This window comes from Bombina bombina, chromosome 2 (genome assembly GCF_027579735.1).
Source record: "Bombina bombina isolate aBomBom1 chromosome 2, aBomBom1.pri, whole genome shotgun sequence".
Lineage (NCBI taxonomy): Eukaryota > Metazoa > Chordata > Amphibia > Anura > Bombinatoridae > Bombina > Bombina bombina.
This window is the reverse complement of record NC_069500.1, coordinates 262,026,319-262,038,351: the sequence shown is the minus strand read 5'-3', so window position 1 is coordinate 262,038,351 and position 12,033 is coordinate 262,026,319. Positions and strand designations below refer to the sequence as shown.

Below are 12,033 nucleotides of genomic sequence, written 5' to 3'. Positions count from 1 at the left end.
GATGAAAGTCTCATTCATTTTTTCAATTCTATCTTATGACTTGAGCGACTATGCTCAAGTTTAGATTCACTTTAATGTCCCTTTAAACACTAAATACATTTTATAAGAATAGTATTGACGTTATTCCATGCCTCCCTCTGGTCATGGGAGAAGCCATGTTGAAAGCTTGCTTTCACTGCATTCCAGGGCTGATGTGTTTGCACGTGTACTGCAACTCTTCAGATATCTGCAGTGAAACATAGGTTACAAAGTGGTGGCACACATAATTAGAGGGAGGTGCATGAAATGTATTTAGTGTTTAATATCCCTTTAAATAATTTACTAGCCCATTCTTTCATTTATTCCCCAAAACCCTATCACCAGCTACTCTATTTCCATGATTGTTTTATGCAATAATCTCCCATGTGGCTCTGTATCAAGCATATTATATCAACAGATTTAGCTTTATCTTTGGTCATACTTACTTCCTTATAGAAACAAGATGAGTTGGGCATGATAAATTTATCATAAAACCACACTAACTTCTGACCAGGTTTTCATGAATATACTCTTAAAAAGAATCTGTTGGTGCTCTACAAATGACCGATAATAATAATAATAGCATATGTTTGGCTATCATAGAGATATGGTCATTTAGAACCTTGGATGTATTTCATCTGGACCTTGAGTTTTATTTACCTTATTATCCCCTTTATTCCTTAAATAATCTAGAGTCCTTTAAGTTATTGGTGAGGGCTTGGATTGCCATTTCACTGTAAATTCTCTTGTGTGCCCACAGTAAACAAATCATTTGTTTTGAACAACAGTCTTGCCTTGGTCACTATTTATCTTCAAATCCTTCTCACATTTTAGTTCTCAGATATTTTACTTCTTAGATTGTTTTGTGCTACAAGCTTAGTTTCTAAAACCATTTCATCTGTCCACTGAAAAAATTTAATAGCCCTTCCTATTCTAACAGGCTGAACATGAAGAGAATCTTCAGTCCTCTACTCTTCCATCTCATGTTGCATATAACAGTGTCAGACCAACTACTTGTTTTGCAGAAGTATATTTCCTAACCTAATATATAAATATATACAGTTGTGCTCATAAGTTTACATACCTGGCAGAATTTAAGATTTCTTGGCCATTTTTCAGAGAATATGAATGATAAAACAAAAAAATTATTTCACTCATGGTTAGTGTTTGGCTGAAGCAATTTATTATCAATCAACTGTGTTTACTCTTTTTAAATCATAATGACAACAGAAACTACCCAAATGACCCTGATCAAAAGTTTACATGCCCCAGTTCTTAATACCGTGTATTGCCCCTTTTAACATAAATGACAGCTTGAAGTCTTTTGTTGTATTTGCGGATGAGGCTCTTTATCTTCTCAGATGGTAAAGCTGCCCATTCTTCCTGGGAAAAAGCCTCCAGTTCCTGTAAATTCTTGGGCTGTCTTGCATGAACTGCACGTTTGAGATCTCCCCAGAGTGGCTCAATGATATTGAGGTCAGGAGACTGAGATGGCCACTCCAGAACCTTCACTTTATTCTGCTGTAGCCAATGACAGGTCAACTTGGCCTTGTGTTTAGGATCATTGTCACGTTGCAATGTCCAAGTACGTCCCATGCTCAGCTTCCTGGCTGATTAATGCAAATTTTCCTCCAGTATTTTTTGACAACATACTGCATTCATCTTGCCATCAATTCTGACCAAATTTCCTGTGCCTTTGTAGCTCACACATCCCCAAAACATCAGCGATCCACCTCTGTGTTTCACAGTAGGAATGGTGTACCTTTCATTATAGGCTTTGTTGACTCCTCTCCAAATGTAGCGTTTATGGTTGTGGCCAAAAAGCTCAATTTTGGTCTCATCACTCCAAATGACTTTGTGCCAGAAGGTTTAAGGCTTGTCTCTGCCTCCTTATTGTGCATCTTGAAACACCCACACCACATGCTTTCAGAGAGTCCTGTATTTCACCTAAAATTATTTGTGGGTTTTTCTTTGCATCCCGAACAATTTTCCTGGCAGTTGTGACTGAAATTTTAGTTGGTCTACTTGACTGTGGTTTGGTTTCAACAGAAACCCTCATTGTCCACTTCTTGATTAGAGTTTGGACACTACTGATTGGCATTCTCAATTCCTTGGATATCCTTTTATATAGTTCAACTACATTTTCCTTTGACAATTATTTTACTTTCCCCATGACTCAGAATCCAGAAACGTCAGTGCAGCACTGGATGAAAGATGCAAGGGTCTTTCAGGAGTCCAGAAACTCATTGACCTTTTATACACGCACACTAATTACAAGCAAACAGATCACAGGTGGTTACCTTTAATAACCATTCAAACTCCTGTGTGTCAACTTGTGTGCATGTTATCAGGCCAAAATCACCAGGGTATGTAAACTTTTGATCACGGTCATTTGGGTCGTTTCTGTTGTCATTATGATTTAAAAATAGTAAACACAGTTGATTGATAACCATGAGTGAAAGAAAAGTTTTTGTGTTATCATTCATATTCTCTAAAAAATGGCCAAGAAATCATAACTTCTGCCAGGGTATGTAAACTTATGAGCACAACTGTATATATGTATTCCAAATTTAATTGTGGTTGAACATGATATCAAGACTTTGAAAATGGATATTCTTACCTTTAACCCTTATTTCCCTGATGCTTCATTAGCACTACATATTGTGTTTCTGGGAAGAAAGAAAAAAAAATGTCCATCTGGTAAACTGTGCTGTAGTCTGTAAGCAAGAACCAGGCAAAAAGTAAGGTGCTTTAGTTGTGCTTCATCAACTAAATGATGACTATAATATTTAAAACGAATAGCTGTTTGATTATAGCACTGGGCAGCACATTTGTCTGATACATAGTCGCCATGTGCTAGTCACACAATTATTTTTATTATGAGAAATGATTTAATACAGGGACAAGTCTAAAAGCCATGGCTCCCAGCATGTGTCAAGTCATATGTAGTTTAGAGAATACAGTCCTACTTAGCAGTTATGGGTAGTTCATGTAAGGTATTTTATTCTAGAACACCGTTATTGAACCTAAAGCCTGGGTATCCAAATTCATCTTACAGGGTATTTTGTGTGACTCCCACTTTCCCCATGCTTACACTGGAACAGCTTGTTTCCCTCTCTATAACTGAATTGGGTTTCTGAATCTTAGTGCAGGCTACAGGATAGCGGCACCTGTGTAAGTAATGGAATATTTCTGTAAACGGAAACGTATCCATCTCAATGCATGGGGGCCTTAAGCCAGACCTCCATTGCTTCCTACGCCAACACTTCTCATCTACATATGTTTAATACACAGAGCTGAAACTCACTGTTTACACTTATATGCAGGTTGCTGTATGAATCTTATTATATAATTATCTTACTACTATTTTAAAGTTGTTTAAGGGGTTAATAGACTTATATTTGCCACAAAAAAAATTTGAAATTTTTGTTTTTGGTCCCAAAGAGTACTAAAAAGGTAGTAATATGGGTCCGACTCCTCATTTTAAGATCTAAATAGCCCCAATACACATGATCGTTCATTTTCTATATACATTAGTTAATTTTTTAACTAATGTCTAATCTTCACCTGTCGTCTGACTGGATACAAATTCCATTGTGGACCTTCAGGTAAAAAAGCCCAAGGTACTTCAATTCCAGTCTTTGAGACCCACTAACAGTCTGAGAATAACATGTAGATGTACTTTTTTAAAGTTTCATTAGCTGTTTAAATATTGAAAAAATAAGTGTAAAGTTTTAGTGTCCATAAAACAATGGGAGCTGCCATGTTGTAACTTAGGTTACCTTCCCTGCTGTGGCCAATTAGGGACAGTTATAAATAGGTCACTAGAGTGTGCAGCCAATGGCTGTGTGGAATTTAACAGTGTTCTGCACTTCCATTTCTAAAAGCAACTGAAAAGCTTACCATTTCAGAGTGAAATTAAAGGAAAGGGGACAAAATAAATAATAAAAGTATGTTGCAGAGGTTTTTTTTTTATATATATATATATATATATATATATATATCATTTATCAGTTTATGTTACCATCTCAAAGTGTCTAATGTCCCTTTAAGAATTCTATATTAAAAATTATATGCAAAGGGCTTAATAGAAGCGGTACAAACACATAATAGCTTTACATTGTAAATAGAGATAACAGTGTCAGTATTCAACAAGCATCCCAATGTTTTATTGCCAACTACCAGACTTTTAGTACAAACAGTACCAAACTGAAATATTCAACTGTTTAGTATATACCTGTCCATCTGATAACATTTCTTTATGCCATGACTCTTCATACAACAAACCATATTACAGATCTTTTAAGCAATAGGTTTGAATTAAAAAAAAAATATTTATATGTTATATATAATCTGAAATAATCACGTATGAATGCTTATTAAGAAATTATTATAATCTATAACGTTTGGAAGTAGTGCTGTATCTTCTATAAAATGTCCAAACCAGGTTACTTGTATGGTACAATTTATTGTTAGCTATTATATAATTAATAGATGACACATGTAATTGATATTATCATCAACAAAACCAACAGGATATAATTTTTAGATACAGTAGTGGGTTGGATAGGTAATATATAACACTAAAACTAAAAATTATGTTATATAGCCTACAAAAGAAGTTTATGAAAGAGCAAAAAAAAAAACATTGCTACAAGAGTTAACAGCGGGAACCACTGCACTTGCTTTTCTTTAATTGTCAGCTCTATTTTTAAGTCAGTAAAATTGTTTTCACAAATGAGTAGATAATTGATAATATTTCTTTTTCAGTGACAAGTTTTATATGAACCACTTCCAATGGGGTTGTTTAAAGGGATATGAAACCCATTTTTTTCTTCTTTCATGTTTCAGATAGAACATGCAATTTTAATCAACTTTCCAAATTACTTCAATTATCAAATTTGCTGCATTCCTTTGGTATTTTTGTTGAAAAAGCTGCAATGCACCACAAGAAGCTAGTTGAACACAATGGGTGAACCAATGACAAGAGGCATGTTTAAGCTAGCTGCTGATTGGTTGCTGCACAAAGTAGTGCATTGCTGCTCCTGATCCTATTATTTTCAACAAAGAGAACAACCCAAATTAGATAATAGAATTAAACTGAAAAGTTGTTTAAGATTGTATCCACTATCTGAATCATGAAAGAAAATGTTTAGGTTCCATGTCCCTTTAACTTTAAATGAATATCATATGTGAGCACATACTTTAAAATACTACATTATTGCTCAAAAGTATTAAAGTCAAAAGAAACTTTTCTAATGTCAATAAAACATATGTGACCATCTAACGCATTTTGTACTTAATGGGACATTAAACACTAAATAAAATGATACATTCAAAAAAAAGATTAGTCTGAGAATAACAAGTATCTATGTATTTTTAAAGTTTCAATAGCTGTTTAAATATTGACAAAATAAGTAAAGTTGTAGTGTCTATTTTGCTACCTTCTCTGCGCTGTAGCCAATTAGGGACAGTTATAAATAGGTCACTAGAGCGTGCAGCCAATGGCTGTGTGGAATTTAACAATGTTCTGCACTTCCATTTTTAACAGAAACTGAAAAGCTCACAATTTCAGAATGGAATTACAGGAAAGGGGGACAAAATAAATAATGAAAGTATATTGCAAAGTTTTTTTTTATTATTTATACAGTTTATCATTTTATATTACCATCACAACGTGTTTAATGTACCTTTAATTAGATCTGTAGATAAAATAGGTTGCCATTGTATCAAAACTCAACTGGTCTATTGAGATCAATGATAGTTTGAATAAAACTACTCTTTAAAAAGGGACATTAAACACTTTGAGATGGTAATATAAAATGATAAATCATATGTATAAAAAACATCTGCAATATACTTTCATTATTTATTTTGTCCCATTTTCCTGCATTTTCATTCTGAAATTAGAAGCTTTTCAATTCCGGTTAGAGATGTAAGTGCAGAACACTGTTATATTCCACACAGCCATTGGCTGTACCTTATTGGCCACAGCAGAGAAGGTAACCCGAGTTACAACATGGCAGCTCCCATTGTTTTATAGACACTAAAACTTTACACTTGTTTTGTCAATATTTTAAAAGTTAATGAAACATTAAAAAATACATCTACATGTTATTCTCAGACAATCTTTTCTTTGAATGAATCATTCTATCTAGCATTTATTTAGTGTTTAATGTCCCTTTAAAGGTAAAAAAGTTGTTGTATAGAAAGCCCATCTTTTAAAACATTTTTCCCAAAAAATAACATAAAGGTTATATTTGCAATAACAATTCTCTTATTTCATTTGCATTATGCAAATATACATATATTTCACAATTGCTGTTTAAAACATACTGCATTTTAACAACTAATACAGGTTTGTGAAACACAAATTCAAACTACATTCATTTTAAGAAATGAAGTTAAAGGGACATGAAACCCCAATTTTTGCTTTCATGATTTAGATAGAGCATGCAATTTTGAATAACTTAACAATTTACTTGTATCACCTAATTTGTTTTGTTCTTTTTGTATCCATTGTTGTATACCTAGGAAGTCTCAGAAGCTGATAATTTGTGGCTAAACATATATGCATATTGCCATTGGCTTTCAGCTTACTCCCAGTAGTGCATTGCTTCTCCTTCAACAAAGGATACCAAGAGAATGAAGCAAATTAGACAATAAAAGTAAATCGGAAAGTTGTTTAAAATTGTATGATCTATTTGAATCATGATATACATTTTTGGGTTTCATGTCCCTTTAAGGCAGGGTTTGACAAATCTGATTAAAATTTCGAAACCAGTAAGAATATTTAGGGGCCAGATATAGTTTTAGGAGCCATACAGTGGTATTTGTACACAGTTTCTTAAAATTACAAGTGGAATCAGAATACTGAAAGTTTCATTTTTACTTTCATGTAAGTCAAAAAAAAAAAAAACATTATGTATTGTTAATCAACTACTAACAATTTTTAAACAAAACCCTGCATGTAGCAGGTTATCGTTTTGCAGAATATATATTGCAATATAGTGTTGTATTTCGGATAAATTGTTAAAAGTGCATAAATATATTCCATTGTATTATTCCTTGTTTCTTACAAACATCCAAAGTAACATGCGTGTATGTTTATAGCAGTGTTGTGTAAACAGACAGTGAGTAAATATGTTGTAGAAACAACACATAAAGAACATGGATAATGTCACGGTACAGTATCTCCTAAGTAATACAGAGGTACCACGTCACATCACATACTGCATCATACACTAAGCCGTCAGCTGTAGCCCCTACACAAGCGGGTGTTACTATACAGTGTGCAATGCATCTCAGAGGGTCTCCATTGCCCATGAACTTCTTTTTGACAAGTTTACATAGTTCCCAATACAGAACAAGCAGCACCACTTGCTTCTTCCCTACCTAAACTCCAATACCTGCTACCCGGTTGCCCCTCACCGCCCGTAGCCTCCGACACCACCGACAACAGCTTCACCGTCACGCAAAGCGTCAGAGCAAAAGCGTCAGAAGTACAGCCAATCACCGAGCTAGCTTCGGCTCTGGAAACCAATGGGTTGCCGTGTCAAAGGCAGGGCACCAAAATGTAGTAGCCAATAATAGGACCAAGAGGAAGAGACCATTCAATCTACAGGATGGGAGGTACCGAGAGGATGTGTGTGTCATGTGACTTATACTACAATTTTGCGATCTATTTGAGGATGCTCTTCTAATGCGCTATATTGTGTCCGATGGAGATCCACTCCGATGGAGATCCAAATAGAAAGTCTTTGGTCGGGAGATTATAATGAAGTCTTTTAAAATGTATTTCAGCTTGGCAAATTATTAAGAAGGTAACAAAGACTTGTTTCCAAAATGCTAAAGGGATATGTGTACATTTACGTTTTAAAAGTTATTCACATTGTGTTATGATAAAAAGGCATCGCTGCAAACGTTCTAGGTTTTTGTGCTATAAACACAGCCGTTGCCTCTCTTGTCACAGAACACTCCAAAACTACATTCGCATAGGTAATTAACGAACATATGTTACAATCTATTTACCCAAAACATTTCTTTTAATTTGTTCCCAATTATCTATTTTACCTGCTGAAGTGTATTAAATTGTTTACAAATAACTCGTTAGCCTTTATTTTGGCATTTGAAATAGCTGATTTAGGGCCAGATTACAAATGGAGCGCAAAATATCGATTATGCGAGTACAATATTTATGCTCCACTCAGTAATACCAGCGCACGCAAATGTGCGCTGCTATTACAAGTTGAGCGCAATGCGAACGTGACCTCGTGTTTGCATTGCATGGAAGCTTTGCGCTCACAAGAGCCTTGTTCTCATGCCGTTAGAACCTAGCACAGCGAAGGGGGTAAGTCACGCAGCGATGGGCAGCAAAGTCTAAATATATATGTATATGAAAGAATACATATAAATGTATGTGTATATACACATATTAACACGTACATATTTATGTATATAAGCTTATACATATATATTTACAGGGAACACACAGTCCCCATTGACCACTACTCCTTTACGCCATCTTAAACTTAATTGAAATTTAGCATAAGTTTAATTCATCGTTTTTTTTTTTTTTAAATATGGATAAATAGCGTAATTTTTTATCATTTAATTATCCGCCGATCGGATTGTTTCCTCCGCCTAACATGTTATGCAACTTGATTGACATGCTACCTCTATATCAGCATCCAATCAACGTTTCCACACCCCCCCCCCCCCCCGGTGGTCAGCCCTAACATTGAAACGTCACTACATTACTATGCGCATGCGTTGAACGTGAATAATCCTATTTCCTGAGGGTGCTCGTTCATGAGACGCGCATGCTCTGTTTCTCTTAGTTTCCACTTCGGCTTAGAAATTAGCATTATTCAGCAATCGCCGTCTAAGTAAGTATTCTGTCTAACTACGGCAAAAACCTGATATTGCTGTAATGAATATTTTAAACAGTAAACCTTTTCGTTTCAATAATAATTGTATAAATGAAATTACATATTTTATATATTTATTATTGAAATGATCGAAGAAAGAAAGAGACAATATTCATAACTATAATAGCGATAGCGCTCTAAATTTTAAACTCATTTGCAAAAAACTTTGAATTGCAATTTCAACTAGATAATATACTTTGTAAGTACTGTAATTTACAACTATTAAACTATCGTTGGAGAAGCTTATGTACTTCATTGAATACTATGTATCGGGTGTAAGTCACACATGCACCGAAGAAAATTTGCTGTGAACGTGCTTTTAGCCAAGGCAGAGAGCTGACGAGACCGCTCTCAGATAGGAAACAGTAAAACACAGAAGTAGCTGCTGGGAGGAGTCGGGTAGGAAACGGCACAAACATTTATAATTTAATATCATATACAAATAGAATAGACACATAGAAAAAAAGTTAGCGACTGCTTTATAATAATAATGAAGAATGTTTTGGTGTATTCGCATACCAAAAAAATTACCTTCACTTCCCTAAAAACTGCTTTGTGCAGTTATTTTTTAAGAAAATAAAAATGATTAAAAAAAATGTAATAACTGCCAGCACAACTGAGGGCAATTGGGGGACATTTTGAAAATTAATTTTCAGAATGCTAAACGCTGCCGCGTGCTTGCAGTAGCATTAACAAGCCACTTGTAATGGCTGGTTATTTATCGGGCGCCTGTATCCCTACCTATAGGGAAAGGTTCTATACCTAGTTATAGGCTATTGAGAAACAATGTAAACACAGCCAGCAGAAGAAATTACGCTCACAGTGAGAGGTGGAAGAGATAAAGCTCTAAAATGTTACTTTTCAATATTTTTTTTCTAAGTATTGTACAGAGATAGAGATAAGAAAGGGAAGCATTTGAGTGATAAGATGAGATCTGATCACACTGCAATTCTAGCTTATTTTGATGGGCTGTGGTTTCAAAGAGCGAATCCATTTCTTTTGCAAAAAACATAATTTATGTAAGAACTTACCTGATAAATTCATTTCTTTCATATTAGCAAGAGTCCATGAGCTAGTGACGTATGGGATATACATTCCTACCAGGAGGGGCAAAGTTTCCCAAACCTCAAAATGCCTATAAATACACCCCTCACCACACCCACAATTCAGTTTAACGAATAGCCAAGAAGTGGGGTGATAAAAAAGTGCGAAAGCATATAAAATAAGGAATTGGAATAATTGTGCTTTATACAAAAATCATAACCACCACAAAAAAAGGGCGGGCCTCATGGACTCTTGCTAATATGAAAGAAATGAATTTATCAGGTAAGTTCTTACATAAATTATGTTTTCTTTCATGTAATTAGCAAGAGTCCATGAGCTAGTGACGTATGGGATAATGACTACCCAAGATGTGGATCTTTCCACACAAGAGTCACTAGAGAGGGAGGGATAAAATAAAGACAGCCAATTCCTGCTGAAAATAATCCACACCCAAAAATAAAGTTTAACGAAAAACATAAGCAGAAGATTCAAACTGAAACCACTGCCTGAAGTACTTTTCTACCAAAAACTGCTTCAGAAGAAGAAAATACATCAAAATGGTAGAATTTAGTAAAAGTATGCAAAGAGGACCAAGTTGCTGCTTTGCAAATCTGGTCAACCGAAGCTTCATTCCTAAACGCCCAGGAAGTAGAAACTGACCTAGTAGAATGAGCTGTAATTCTTTGAGGCGGAGTTTTACCCGACTCAACATAGGCAAGATGAATTAAAGATTTCAACCAAGATGCCAAAGAAATGGCAGAAGCTTTCTGGCCTTTTCTAGAACCGGAAAAGATAACAAATAAACTAGAAGTCTTACGGAAAGATTTCGTAGCTTCAACATAATATTTCAAAGCTCTAACAACATCCAAAGAATGCAACGATTTCTCCTTAGAATTCTTAGGATTAGGACATAATGAAGGAACCACAATTTCTCTACTAATGTTGTTGGAATTCACAACTTTAGGTAAAAATTCAAAAGAAGTTCGCAACACCGCCTTATCCTGATGAAAAATCAGAAAAGGAGACTCACAAGAAAGAGCAGATAATTCAGAAACTCTTCTGGCAGAAGAGATGGCCAAAAGGAACAAAACTTTCCAAGAAAGTAATTTAATGTCCAATGAATGCATAGGTTCAAACGGAGGAGCTTGAAGAGCTCCCAGAACCAAATTCAAACTCCAAGGAGGAGAAATTGACTTAATAACAGGTTTTATACGAACCAAAGCTTGTACAAAACAATGAATATCAGGAAGAATAGCAATCTTTCTGTGAAAAAGAACAGAAAGAGCAGAGATTTGTCCTTTCAAAGAACTTGCGGACAAACCCTTATCTAAACCATCCTGAAGAAACTGTAAAATTCTCGGTATTCTAAAAGAATGCCAAGAAAAATGATGAGAAAGACACCAAGAAATATAAGTCTTCCAGACTCTATAATATATCTCTCGAGATACAGATTTACGAGCCTGTAACATAGTATTAATCACAGAGTCAGAGAAACCTCTTTGACCAAGAATCAAGCGTTCAATCTCCATACCTTTAAATTTAAGGATTTCAGATCCTGATGGAAAAAAGGACCTTGTGACAGAAGGTCTGGTCTTAACGGAAGAGTCCACGGTTGGCAAGAGGCCATCCGGACAAGATCCACATACCAAAACCTGTGAGGCCATGCCGGAGCTACCAGCAGAACAAACGAGCATTCCTTCAGAATCTTGGAGATTAGTCTTGGAAGAAGAACTAGAGGCGGAAAGATATAGGCAGGATGATACTTCCAAAGAAGTGATAATGCATCCACTGCCTCCGCCTGAGGATCCCGGGATCTGGACAGATACCTGGGAAGTTTCTTGTTTAGATGGGACGCCATCAGATCTATTTCTGGAAGTTCCCACATTTGAACAATCTGAAGAAATATCTCTGGATGAAGAGACCATTCGCCCGGATGCAACGTTTGGCGACTGAGATAATCCGCTTCCCAATTGTCTATACCTGGGATATGAACCGCAGAGATTAGACAGGAGCTGGATTCCGCCCAAACCAAAATTCGAGA

At 35.5% G+C, this 12,033-nt stretch overlaps 1 protein-coding gene across 2 annotated transcripts in view; it reads right to left on the bottom strand.

The window, feature by feature from the left end:
• FER (FER tyrosine kinase) overlaps positions 1–7,503 on the bottom strand; it is a 728,481-nt gene extending 720,978 nt beyond the window's left edge. Inside the window, exon 1 of one of the 2 annotated variants that reach the window (XM_053701530.1) lies at positions 7,414–7,503. The gene's annotated coding sequence lies outside the window, so the exon portion shown is untranslated. The remainder of the gene's footprint in view (positions 1–7,413) is intronic. The other variant, XM_053701531.1, reaches the window with a different exon arrangement.
• Positions 7,504–12,033: the final 4,530 nt, after the last annotated feature.